This window comes from Protopterus annectens, chromosome 17.part0 (genome assembly GCF_019279795.1).
Source record: "Protopterus annectens isolate FY-2018-M chromosome 17.part0, PAN1.0, whole genome shotgun sequence".
Taxonomy (NCBI): domain Eukaryota; kingdom Metazoa; phylum Chordata; order Ceratodontiformes; family Protopteridae; genus Protopterus; species Protopterus annectens.
In genome coordinates this window covers 714,339,188-714,353,352 of record NC_056751.1, presented here as the reverse complement: position 1 = coordinate 714,353,352, position 14,165 = coordinate 714,339,188, and the positions used below count along the sequence as shown (strand labels likewise).

The window sequence follows — 14,165 nt, the reverse complement described above, 5'->3', positions numbered from 1 at the left end:
TACAAACTATCTCTGTATCTGTCAATTACAGCCACTTTACTGACTGTGTACAGCTCAGATGTCTGATGGTGACAAAAAATATATACATAAACAACAATAAATAAATAATAGTCACAGTAATGTACTTCAAGTTTGTTTAATACTGACACACAGCATTTTCTGTAAAGTAGTCCATCTTACATCACATAAACTCACACCATTTTCTACAGATAAGATGATGACTGTTTAAACTGAGCAAATAACAAGAGGATCAGTTTTTTCATGCAGAAATCCCCACCCAGCAGTATGGTAAGTCTTTCGGCTTTTCCCGGTTAGGGGTCGCCACAGCGGAACTCCGGTCCGCTAATGATTGGCAGTTGATTTTTACATGCTGGCTTGCCGGGCCTAACGCACAACCTTCAAAGAAAGAACTCCCATTCACGCATGTCGACACACAGAAGACGCTCTAACTGAGAATCGAACGGGCAACATCTAACTGTGAGGCGACAACGCTACCCCAGCACCACCACCGCTTCTGTACAATTCAGATGGCTATTTGTGATAAAAGACAATAAACATATACTGTATTTGACCTTTGCTCCACACAGTTGCCACACATTAAAGTATTCAAGTTTCTTCACACAAATCACATCAGCCCTGCAAACCATAATAATGAGCAATAATAATAAGCAAACAGCTGAAGACAGCTAGTCATTTTCCTCCACATTCAGCCCCCAAAAAATTAAAAGTATTTCAATTGTGCATATCTCAGATGTCCAGTTCTTATAAAAATTATTTTCTATTTTCCATCCTGCATAGCTACCCAGTACCATTGCTTTCAACTGTCCCTAATTTTGCCTCACATTTTTTGCCACAGCCCTTATTATGTCTTGATTTTCTGGTAAGTCAATAAAGATTTCAGTCAGTCAATAATGCCCGACATTTGAGCTGCATGCCTTTTATTCAAAAAATGAATGTTGATGCAAAACTTGTTTTAGTTTTGTGTTTATGTATTGACCTTCCAAATGATGGGTTAACAAAACGGCTGCTCTCCATTTGGAAGAAGAGGTTGTCTTCAAAACTGTAGGGCCAACCAAAGTGCTACCTAGAAATCATCTGTGCTTCTTCTGAAGTTTCACTTCCTGAGTAAAGGCAATATTGTAATTATGACATCTTGCCTAGTATGCAAAAGAATTACACTTTGAACAAAATCCACTGACATTAATGACAAGAATATTAAGTGATGCATTTTGCATCTATATCTATCTATATCTATATCTATATATCTATCTATAGATAGATAGATAGATAAAAATAATGTTACTAAGCTAGATACTATACTCTAAAACAAACAAGTACTTCACAAAAGGGAAAGATAACTCTTTTGTGCTATTCTCAGTAATACATACAGTATATAGCCCAAAGGCTATAGTAACAATGGGGCACTTAGGCTTGTGGACCAAACTGTAAAAATCCACTGCCCAGGAGCACTGTCTGGAGAAGTGAAATGTTCAGAGTTATGCAGTAGATAAATAGAGGTTAATGAAATTAACTGCTGGACTGCAGTTAGTAATTTGCTAGAGGCTCATAGGATTAATACTCTCTACTGGCTGCCAGACAAAAAATTCATCCCTGAGTATGTTGTCCTTCAGATGAGATGTTAAATGAGGCCTTTTTTAATTTCTCCAAGTCTTTTGGGTTTCTAATAGCATGATGGGAATGGACCCCATTCTTAAGTCAAAGTATGATTAAAGTTCATGAAATTAGTATTGTTTCAATCTTTGATATCAGCCAGAAGTGTTCTTTGCAACACCTTCAGTGTGCCCAGTAATAAGTCCTTCTGCAATTTGTATGGGGTTACATCTATTGGTTGTATTGGTAACATATCTAAATATGATTGTAGATTCTTTTTAATAAGACCTGCTGCTCCTGCTACTATTGGGACTGTCTGGGTGTCTTTCTTCCACATTGCTCTTGTTTCTGCCTGGAAATCCTGATATTTTACGACTTTTTGTTTCCCTGGTGTGGAAGATGCTATAGTCACTGGGTGTGGCAATTTCAATGATCAATGCTGCTTTTGTCTCCTTTTCATGGATCACTATATCCAGTTTTCTAGCATCTCTCTTTTGAACTGTTGGTAATGGATGATCCCATATGATGCAAACCATCATTTTCTATGACACTTTGTGGCTTGAGTTGATAGTAGCTCAGGATTATTTAAAAGATCTTATGGCATCTATAGAAAAGAGTAGCGCTCCTTTATTATATACAAATACAAGTTGACATATACACATATCTACATATTTACAAAGATTTACATCAGGTTTCCATTCCTTCATTCTTTTCAAAATTTCCATATCACATGCATATGGATCCCCACTCTTTTTTCCATAACTTTCATTTAATTTTTCTTACCATATTTGGTATTACACAATTTCCATTAAACATATTCTAATTCAATCATTCATTTTGAATAGTCCAAATAATACAAAACAATTACTGGTCTAAATCTTTAACATATTCCTTATTTACACCATCATAAAATTCATATTCAATCACATCCATATTTAACTGTTTATGATCTTGTATTTCATTCAAAATATTTTTCTGTATTATTTTTTCCCATAGTTTTCTTTTTATTCTTTTACGTCAGAAAAACCTGATGTGCAGTTTCTAATTCACTACAAACATGCACAGCCTTTCATTTACTTTTTATACGGCATATTTCTCTTAATTGGCAGTCTATTTATTTGTAATCTCCATAGGAAATCTTGACATCTTTTCATATACCATGTATTTTCATAGTAGTGTATTAGGCTATCTGCCCGGGGGCATTTATAAGCCTAGCCAACAGTGATGTGGCTTACGCCACCCCATACTATATAGTATATAGTCTCTCTAGTCACAACCACATGACCCCCCTTATTATAAAATAAACTATACCTCTGTAGTGACACTGAGGTGACTGACTGTAATCCTTACTATAGGGTCCCCATGCCATGAGATTTTTCTTTCTTGACAGCCAATGAAGGGCTCCTCTCACACATGAACTCTTTTTTTTCAGAGTATGGGTTGCTTTATAGCTTTGCTTTATAGCTTTTTTCTTCCATCAAGTGCTTCCATGGGTTTACAGAATACTTTTTCTTTTGTTATGTTTTTATACTATAATTTCATATTGTCTTCCACTTTTTCTATGCTTAACTTTCAAATTTTTATTTTTTCTTGATATAATTTTATTTCTTCTTTTCTCCCTCCTCTCTCCCTTTTATTCAATTTATTTAAATTTAATTCTCTGTCATGTTTTATCTTTAACAATTTTGTCACCAAATTATTTTCTTTTCCATTTATCCATCTTAACACCCTATACAAATTTAAAGATGCCCTATAAACTATAGGATTCAATAAAACCAAACCACCATCATCCTTATCCATATACAACACTCTTTAATCTAGAACCCTAAATGAATCTAAATATTAATCCAATAAACTGTTTTTCCATGTCTTTTGGCATCATATATACTCTAGCCATAAATGCTGTTTTCCCATCCATATAGAGTTTATCAAGTGCACTTTTTTCCTCTATGGTAACTTTTATCTATTCCATATAGTACTAACATCTTCTAATTATTGTGAACTTTTTGACCGTTTTCCTTAACCACACCCAATGTACTGAATTTTATTTCTAAAACCGATATTTCTTTTATTCCAAATTTAATTCCTTTCAACTTCTCTTCTGATCCAAATCCCTTACTCTTTTCTCTATTTAAAGACATTTCTATATCTTGTAAGCTATTATTTATACTGAAAATCACTTGTTCCACCATTTTATTTTCTTAGTCAAAAGTTTAATATCATCCACATAATACATATTAACTTGATATTCAGTACAATTGCTCTGTATATACCATGCCTTCTTAATTTATTCATGTATTTTTTTAATATACAATTCATAACTATCACAAATAAAATACTACTCACTTTACATCCTTGTTTTAAACCCCATTCATTACTAACTCATCATTTAACCAACCATTTGTCAAGACTCTTATTTTATGATTTTTATACATTGATTTACTCACATTCTCTATCTGTTTGCTAAAATTATATCCTTGCATTATTTTCCATAATATATCATGAGCTATTGTATCATACGCTTTAATTTATATCCCCTACAATGCTTTTGCTCCATTACTTGATTATAATATCATCTATCATTTCTCTAGCCATCATTAATACTTTCAGACATCCTTTTCCTTTAATTCAATAAATGCTATCCTCTAACATCTTATGTATCTTATTTTTTTATTCTTATTTGTATTATTTTCATACATATGTTATAGTTGGTATTATCTAATACACATCTCCAAATAGTAATTTTAAGCTTCTCTCCTTTTTTCCATATAAATTTCATAATACATCTGTCGCTCATCCCCTTGTACATTGAAGGTGAAGCAGGTGGGGTAGTTCATTTGTTCTTCTTTTGGCTTCTCCCGGTTAGGGGTCGCCACAGCAGAACTCTGGTCCGCTAATGATTGGCAGTAGATTTTTACGGTGTCAAGGTGCCAGCTCGATGACCATCCTTCAACGAAGGCACGCCCATTCTATGCATGTCTTTCGAACACCACCTGATCATGGGGAGGACATGTAGACTCCACACAGAAGGTGCTCCATCTGAGAATCGAATGGGAGAACCTCTTGCTGTGAGGCAACAATGCTACCGCTACACCACCGTGGTTTACTGCTTAATTACATAGAACACATCAGAATGGATAGCAGCATTGATAAATATAAACAAACTAATTGACAGATAGAGCTTACACACATACATGCTTACATCTCAACAGCGTACTACAAAATGGCAGTCAGACATGCACGTGTTCGGTATTTATCTACTTGTGCAAGCCCTTAGATAGCTTCTTAAAGAGACATACACACATTGATCTACATCATCCCCTTAAAAAGATTGCCCTTTATCAAAACAACATTGTAGCTAAACATGCATCAACATAGACATTCAGAAACAAACACAATGCTCATGTTCAATTTGCCATGTATCTGGAACGTGGTCTGGAGATGCAACCGGATCTTGTAACATAACAATCAGGAACAGCTCGTATCAGGATCTTTGGGATTCATCACAGGAATGGGGATACTCTCTGGACCTTCCACTGCAACTGGAACACTGGACAACTCACTCTGAGATAGATAGCCTTTCTCACAGGCTATGTGCTGTGGTACAGGCTTGGACACCAGTATCAAATGTTTCCAATTCCTCCTGAAGTCAACTCCTTGTGATTCCACAATGTACTATCTCAGCTCTGGGCAGATATTCTTCATGACTCCAATCTGATCATAATTTTTGGACATTTGCATCCTTACCACTTCTCCCTCTCATAATGGACTGAGCAGTTTGCTGGTCTTATCATAGCAGGACTTTTGGGTTAAACGCTTCTTCAACAGATTGGCTTTCACTGACCTGTTGTTCTTGATACATGGAACCAACAATTGACTGCTGATGGGTAATGTGGTTCTGGTTTGTCTCAGCAGAAGTCTCTGAGCAGGTGAATCAAGATGTTTATCACTAGGAATATTTCTGAGATTCAAGAAATTCAAGAAAACATCACTATTGTCTCGTTTTGACTTCTCTAGTAATTGTTTTTCACTTTGAACTGCACGTTCTGCCAAATCATTTGACTGTGGATACTCTGGGCTATTCGTGACATGAGTAAAGTCCCACTCTTCAACAAATCTTTTGAACTGCTGGCTTGTAAATTGCGTGCCATTGTCAGAAATAACTTTGTGCGGACTACCATGTACTGCAAAATGATGCTTCATCTTAGTAATGACAGTAGTGGATGCTAGATTGGGAAGTAGGTCAATCTCGAACCAATTGGAATAAGAGTCTACTAGCACCAAATAATGTTGACCATTCCACTCAAAAATGTCTGCAGCTACTGTTGACTAAGGTAGTTTAGGAATCTGGTTCAGCTGAAGTGGTTCTTTCTGTTGATGTGGCTTTATAGTATTACACACCGGACAAGATGAAAATACTCTCTCAATATCGTGTGACATAGAAAGGCCAAAATACTAGTCCTCCAACCCTTCTTTTGGTAGAGTCTGCTCCTGGGTGACCTCGATGTAAGATAGTAAAGTAGTCTTGTTGCAAAGACATTGGAACAATAACTTTAAGACCTTTCATGAGGATACCATTCTCTGACAAAATCTCATCTCTGTATGGAAAATAAGGTTGAACTTCTAGAGGTAAACTAGATTGCTTTAACAGCCATCCTTCATTGAGGAAGTAGTTGAACTTTTGCAAAACTGGATGTGTGGCTGTGTAATCTCTGAGCTCATAAAGCCATGTGGAAGAAAAATTTCTCACCTCCATGACTTCAAAATCAAATCTCTCATTCTCATGCTGTTCTGTGGTACTTCTGGGTGATCTGGATAACTTCTAAGCAAGATAAAGAAGTTTGCCTTTCTTGTAGAAAAGATTGAAATTATACTTTTTCAGTCTCAACATCATGCATTGCAATCTGGCTGGAGCTGTCTGTATAGGCTTTTTCAAAATAGTGACTAGAGGTTGGTGATCTGTTTTGATCCGGATCGGTCTACCATATACATAATCATGGAACTTGGAACATGCAAATACAATTGCCAAAAGCTGTTTCTCTATCTGAGCATATTGCATTTCAGCTTGGGTAAGAGTTCTGTATCCATAAGCAACAAGTTGACCCTCTTGTAGAATGACTGCACCAAGACCAAATTTCGAAGCATCACACTAAAGAGTAACTGGCGTGTGGACATCATTGTATCTGAGAGTAGGTGGACTGGCAATTCTCTGTTTCAGGACATCAAATGCTCTGTGGCATTGCTCTAAACAAGACCAAGATACATCTTTATGTGCTAGCTCTCTGAGTGAATGAACTTGCCTAGGTAGTTAACCATACCAAGAAAACATTGCAGGGCTTGAACATTGTCTGGAGTTGTCCTCTTGAGAATGGCTGTTTGCTTAGAAGGGTCTGGTCATAGGCCTGAACTAGTGAATAAATGAACAACATAAGTGACTTCACGTAACCTGAATTTGCATTTCTGTGGATTGAGCTTAAGATTCACTTGACATGCCCTTTTCCAGAACTTTTCTGAGGTTTCTGTCATGCTCAGCTTCACCATAATCTCCTATCAGTATGTTGTCTACTATAATAGCACAAGATATCCAGAAAAAAGTTGCTCCATTGCAGGTTGAAAGACTTCAATTGCAGAATTTATCCCAAATGACATCTTCAGAAATCTGTACCTTCCAAACAGAGTGCTAAAAGTAGTGAGCAACGAAAATTTCTTGCCAAGCAAAGTTTCCCAGAATGAACTCTTTTCATCTAAGAAAGAAAAAACAGTGGCATTTGGCATCAAGGCTGCAACTTCTTTGACTGTGTGCATTGGATGATAAGGTCTTTTCAGTGCCTTGTTCAAATCTCGTGGGTCAGTACACATTCTGATGTCATCGGAGCTTTTTTTATGAGCTACTACCATAGAAGTTAGCCACTCAGTTGAAGTCGCAGAATCGACTGGACAAATCACAACTTGTTGCACCATTTTATTTAGTTCAGCTTTGACTCTGGTCTGCATAGCTACCGGAACTTTTCTGGCTGGCCTGACAACTGGACTGACATCTGGGTCTAACTTCATGGAGTACACAACTGGAAGCTTGCCTAGAGTGTCTTCAAAAAGATTAGCATAGGTAGAAAAAATAGACTGGGCAAACTTACAGCAGTGGTCTTTCAAGCTAACATGGTGAACCTCCTTGTTAAATAAAAGCAGTCTCATTTTCAAAGTGTCTGTATGGCCTAATAATAACTGGATGTGCCTCTTGACCGCATAAAATAATAAGTCGTACCTTCTTCCAGTAGAGTAACATAAAAGCATTACTGAGTCTTCCTTTTGAATCTCTTCACCGCCATAAGCAACAAGCTTTGCACACTTTGTCAAATCAAGCCTTTCTCCAGCACATACTCTAGCAAATGTTTCTGCAGACATAACAGTGCACTTTGAACCAGTATCAACTTTGAGTTCTATGGGTTTGCCATTTGTCCGAATAGTACAAAATACTTCATTCTTGGCCCATAAATCAACTGCATTGACTGTTCCACTAAGCACTGACACACCATTAACATAAAAAGAATGAGACTCTGGGTCATGGCTTTCTAATTGATCAATTAATTTCTTAAAAGTTCCCTTTTAATAAAAGAATACACCCCCTTTGATTTACAAAATCTTCTAAAATGGTTCCATTTATTACATTTGTGGCATTGTTGGCCAAAGGCTAGGCATTTTTCTCTTTTAGATTCATGATTTCTACCACAATAATGGCAACTGGCAATGAAATTAGGTTGTGGCCAATGCTTTGAGTATGCTGACTCACTCTTATGCTTCACTGAGGCTGTATGAACTCTGGAACTCACTAGAAAGCTCTGGGGTTTACCTGTGAGTGTTGCAGGTGCTACACTAACTGTCACATGTCTGGGTTGGTTTCTCTTAACCATGTGCTGCATACTATCAACGTGAGGCATAGAAGTTACTGGAAACATGTCTGTTGCATTTGTAAGCATATTTGTGTGCTTTTCTGTGAGCTCATATATCTGACAAATCTCAATGTCCTTATTCAAAGTTAAATCACTGTCATGAAGCAAACTCTTTCTCACAGCATCATCTTTAATACCACACACAAGTCTGTCCTTTATCAGCTCATCTCTTAAATCACCAAATCTACATGTTTTAGCCTTATTTCTCAAGTTGGTTATATATGCTGCAAAAGTTTCACCAGGCTTTTGATCCATTGTGTAAAATAAGTGCCTCTCCATTGAAATGTTGGTGTGGGGGTTGCACATTTTTCTAAATTTACATTTTAAGCACTCAGGGCCCTCCCTTGACTCAGCCTGTACAACAATATGGCAGTTTTTCCCCTCTCCAACAAAGATAGCCAGTGCATACACAAATAAATGTTCCCTTTCAGTTGCTTCTGACTCAGCTAAATTAAGTAGAATAAATGCCTTTGTGTGGTCATCGTTATCAGAAAATGCAGCCTGTATGAAAATGCTATACTCTTGGTCAAACACTCTCCAGTTCTGTGCAATATTATTATCAAACATTAGTGGACCAGGTTTTCAAAATCCTTTAGCCATGCCAACAAAGTATGCACAAACACACTGAAAATATGGCCCTTGTAATTATGTGCAAACAAATTCCCTCTATGTTGCATGCAGTAACACACATTTTATTTTATTTTATTTTACATTTGTTGACTGGGAAAGTACGACTGGATATATGCCCACAAATGCACAATAAATCCTTTGAAACCCCATACTTTGCAAAATATACTCTGAAATGGCTGTATTTTGTGAAATAACTTTACTGTAACACTGCATAAACATGCGAACACTTCATACACATCTGATAACTGGGATAGCCTCAGTTAATACAAAAATAATGATTTGCAAAGCATGTATTGAAAAATGCAGTTGTTTCTCTTTATTTTATTCATTTTATGCAATGTGGACTTTATTTCAAATATTTTCCGTAGTAATTTGAATATTTCTTGCAATATCAGACATTTCAACTTATTGTACTATTGTCTAGAGTATTCTGTATACTGCATTTCATATTTTGCAAATAAGAAATAGTTTGAGCAGTTTAACATGAGAAATTAGTTTCTGACCTGTTTTGTGAATCATACATACAGCAAGGGGTGGTCTACTTCTCTACATACTTCCAACTGTAGCTAAATGCCTCTTGAAGTCAAAATATTGAAACCAGAGTTCTTTCTGGCCATTAAATATCCCGCTTCTGACACCATGTCATTTGTCTCCTTGTACATTGAAGAAGAAGCAGGTTGGTAGTTCATTTAAGATGGTTTATTACATAGAAACACATCAGGATGGATAGCAACATCAATAAATATAAATGAACTGATTGACAGACAGAGCTTACACACATACATGCTTACATCTCAACAGCTTACTACAAAGTAGCAGTCAGACTTGCACATGCTCAGTATTTATACACTTGTGCAAGCCCTTGGATAGCTTCTTATAGAGACATTCACACATTGATCTAAAACCACTACTTATCTGTGTATGACAAACACCATCTTTAAACATTTGTTAAATGTACACATCAAAAGTTCATTTTGCCATTGCTCCAAATTCTTATACATTAAATAACCTATACCATCTAAACCTGCTGCAGAATTAAGATTTACCTTCTTCCTTGCCATATCTAATTCCATTCTGGTAAATTGCTTATCCATGTCTTTATTTATTTCTGTAGCAAATTGCTTAACATTCCAATCATTTTCATTTTTAACTGTCTTTTCCTCACTATCTCTTACACATACTGTACTACAAATTCCATAATTCTACTTTGTTTTTCCGCGTCCTTTTTTTCATTTTTCATTCCTCATTATGCTGCTTTCTTATTTTACCATTTTACTTAAATAAGGAAAAACATCTTCCTTTTCCTTGCAAGAAATATTTTTGCTTATATAGAAATCCCTTTATTTTTTTGTTTCTTTTATATATCTCTTTTTCTTTTCCATAATATACATCTTCATTTATTTCCAAACTTTCTAATGCTTTATTCTGTAACTCCATATTCTTGTTTTTCTTTTTGTCTTAATCCGCATTCCCATTGTAAATAATTTATTTTATATTTTTATTTAAATACTAACCACCATTCTGTCTAATTATTATAACAAGTTCCTGTAGTTATATTATCTTTCCATAATTGAAATATGTTTCCTTTTTCTTTTTCATTCCAGACTTTTTCATTACCCCTTTAATTCATTTCCCAGTTTTTGTATGTTCTTTGTTTTCTTCAATTTCTATCCATACTGCCATGTGATCTGAAAAAAAAACTGTTTGTACTGCTTCTTCTGTAATTATCTTTATACTTTAAAAAAACAAAAATAGTCAATCTCTGACTTAACATTTCCTCTCCTATATTTACTTGTATTTATATTCCCCAATATCAAATGTCTATATCTAATGATCTCTTTCATTTATTTCTTGTCTGATCTATCTTTTTACTTTTTATCCTTTAAATCACAGTTAAAATCACCTGTAAATATGATGTGCATTAACTGTTATGTAATCAAATATCTCTTTAAACAACCTTTTTACTCTCTTTATATAATGCATATGCATATAGGTTCATAGGTTCATAAGTTGGTACTAGGCTATCAGCCCTAGGGCCTATGCAAGCCTAGCCATAATAATTCCCTGGGTATTTCTTCCCACAATATTTACTTTTCTGGACCCCTGTCTAGCAGGGTGACTGACATGATCCCCAGGGTGAATTTCCTATCTCCCATCCAATCATCAAGGTTCCTTTTGAAGAGGGCCAATGAGGCGCTCTGCTTGACATGTATGAGCAGTCTATTCCAGAGTATGGGGAGTCTCTGGGTCAGGAACCTATCCCTCCAGCATGTTTTGTTCATTGTGATGACAAGGTTTAGATCCCTGGAGCGTGTGGCTCTGAGGGATTGGGATTTCTTTAAGTGGAGCATGCCCAACAGCTCAGGGTTTGACATGGCCTTGTATGTTAAGCAGAGCAATTATAACAATATATATATATATTGTTATAATTCTATATACTTTATTTTCCCATATTAAATCTACCACAGGTAATTATCCTAATCTAAATAAAGTGAAGCCTAATATCAAAATTGCTGTATTATATAATAATGTTATTTCTGAACAAGTCACTTCTCCCAAGTTCCACATTATATCCCATCTCCATAAGTTTTCTGTTTGCAATCATTCTTTCTTTAAGCCTCAAACATCTTCTAATATTATATCTACTCCAGATTTATCACACTGTTCCAATACTTCAATCCATCTTAATAAACGTTTTATACTATTCACATTAGTTGGTAGAATTCTAAGATAATTTCTTTCACTTCCCCTTAGTTTATATTAAACTATTTATGTTTATCCATTTTCTATTCTTTTTAGCTTTTAACCCTAAGCCTTGTAATTTTTTCCTATCCTTCACTCTTTTTCCAATAGAGTTTTTCTTTTTAATTCCTTTCTTATCAATATCCCCCTCATCGCCCATTTCTGACTCAAGCTCTTTTCTTTCCTTTCTGTTCTTTCTAACTCTTGTGCTTCATTATTTAACTTTGTTACACATTCAATCTGTTGCTTTTTTAGTGATTTTGATTCCTTCCTCTGTTCATTATCATTTACATTTCCTTCTACAAATAATTTTTCCATTTGGTCTTTTTTTACAATCTGCATATAGATGCCCTGTCTGTTTATATTTACAGCATATATTTTTTTCTTTTTTTTTTTTTGCATCATGACCATATCCTTCACGTACAAAATATATTTTTTAGCACAATTGCCCACAGAATGGCTTTCTTTTCCACAAATCATGGTTTTGGTTGCACACAATATCTTTCAACTCTATTTCCTTCAACATTAATCATACTAGGAATATGTAAATTTCTGTCATTGTCTATTTTCAATACGACATTACAATCCCCACACCCCGACCATAGCCCTCTGTTATCCAATACATTTGAAATGCTTTTAACCTTTTTACAAACATTCTGTAATAAATGTTTTTAACAGTCTCTCAATCAGTCTCTGTTCAAAACTGAACAGACACTTTCTTTTTTTTTGTTTCATGATATTAAGTCTTAACAGTATACTTATTCCATGGATATGTATCTTTTTTCATATTCTTCCAAAAACGTCTCTAGCCCTGCAACAATTTCAAAGAAATGTCACAATATGTCATTTTTATCAAAATAAATGCTCTTACCACTCGAGCCTTTATTCCTAAAGGCATAATCATTGTGCCCCATATTTCATATCGGTCCAGTTCCTTCTCTTGTTTACTTTGTATACATACAACAAACGTCTTTCTTCCTGGTTCCTCTACCCTTATATTCTCACTTCTCTTTTACTACTTCTGCAAATGACTTTATATTTATTTCTTCTTCCTCTTCTTTTTGAAGTTTTTTCCATTACTTTTTCCCATAATAAGTCATTTCCACTCTCCAGTTCATTTCCTCTATCAAGTCTACCAACAAACCATCCTGCAACCCTCCCATCTGGACTGTTGTAACCATAAATCCTACTTGCAACTGCTCATCTTCCCTTGAACTACATAACAGCTCCTTATGGAATACACCCCATAAATCTAGCATAACTTTTTCCATTAGTTTCTCCAATTCAATCTCGATCTTCTGTCTGGAACTTGCACTCACCTCAGCTCCTTGTTTTCTAGCTGCCAGATTGCTCATTTCTCCCAGCCTCCACTGCACCAAGAACATAACATATGCACACACATGCTAGCTGGACTTATGGACCATGAGTGTGGTAGTGAGTAGGGACGTTCTCCAATGCCCTGGCCACATTTTCCTTAGTAGTATAAATACCACTTCAGGGCTCCCCTAAAAAGAGGTCAGTAAACTAGTAGGACTAACCTGGTCAACAAATGATGGATAAATAAATAAATAAATAAATGTTAAGTGTCATTCTTTTGTTCAGAGGGTTTTTGCAATTTTTGTATTAATAATGTAACATTTTGCAGTCAGTATAATATATAGAATATACAGGTTTCTTAGGGGCTTGGTTACATATGCACAGAAATACATGATCAGTGTTAGGAATGTAATAACTTTTTCCATATTTTTGCATACTGATTCACATAAATAAGAGAAAAACTGATACTTTTTGAAGAACATTTGCAGGGCTAAAAATATTTTGAATACATTTTTACTCTGACCAGCAGTTGAATAATTGTCTTTCTTTTCATTTATTCAGAAAATTAAGAAGGTGCACTATACCTGTAATAACAGCACAAAGTAAAACACCACCAAAAACAGACAGAATAACCACAACTTGCACTGAATTAGCTGAATCACCTGAAATACAGAAAACATAAGCTGAGTTAGTGTATTATACCATAGGGTCCAGAATGCTTCAAAAAATAAGTCAGCAAAAATGAATATACAGCTGGACAGACTAGCTTGAAAACTATAACAAGAATCATTACATCCTGCTACATTGGCATATAAACGTTTAGTCTAGCAATACATAACCACTCAAGAACAGCATTTGATTTTACTGATGGCCTATTAATATCTGCACATGTACAAACAGATAGTACTGTTTCTGATC

At 35.4% G+C, this 14,165-nt stretch overlaps 1 long non-coding RNA gene across 1 annotated transcript in view; it reads right to left on the bottom strand.

The window, feature by feature from the left end:
- The window catches only part of LOC122791367, a 226,852-nt gene extending 212,950 nt beyond the window's left edge, over window positions 1-13,902 (bottom strand). The window contains exon 1 of the long non-coding RNA XR_006363153.1: window positions 13,832-13,902. This is a non-coding gene — a long non-coding RNA (uncharacterized LOC122791367). The remainder of the gene's footprint in view (window positions 1-13,831) is intronic.
- Window positions 13,903-14,165: the final 263 nt, after the last annotated feature.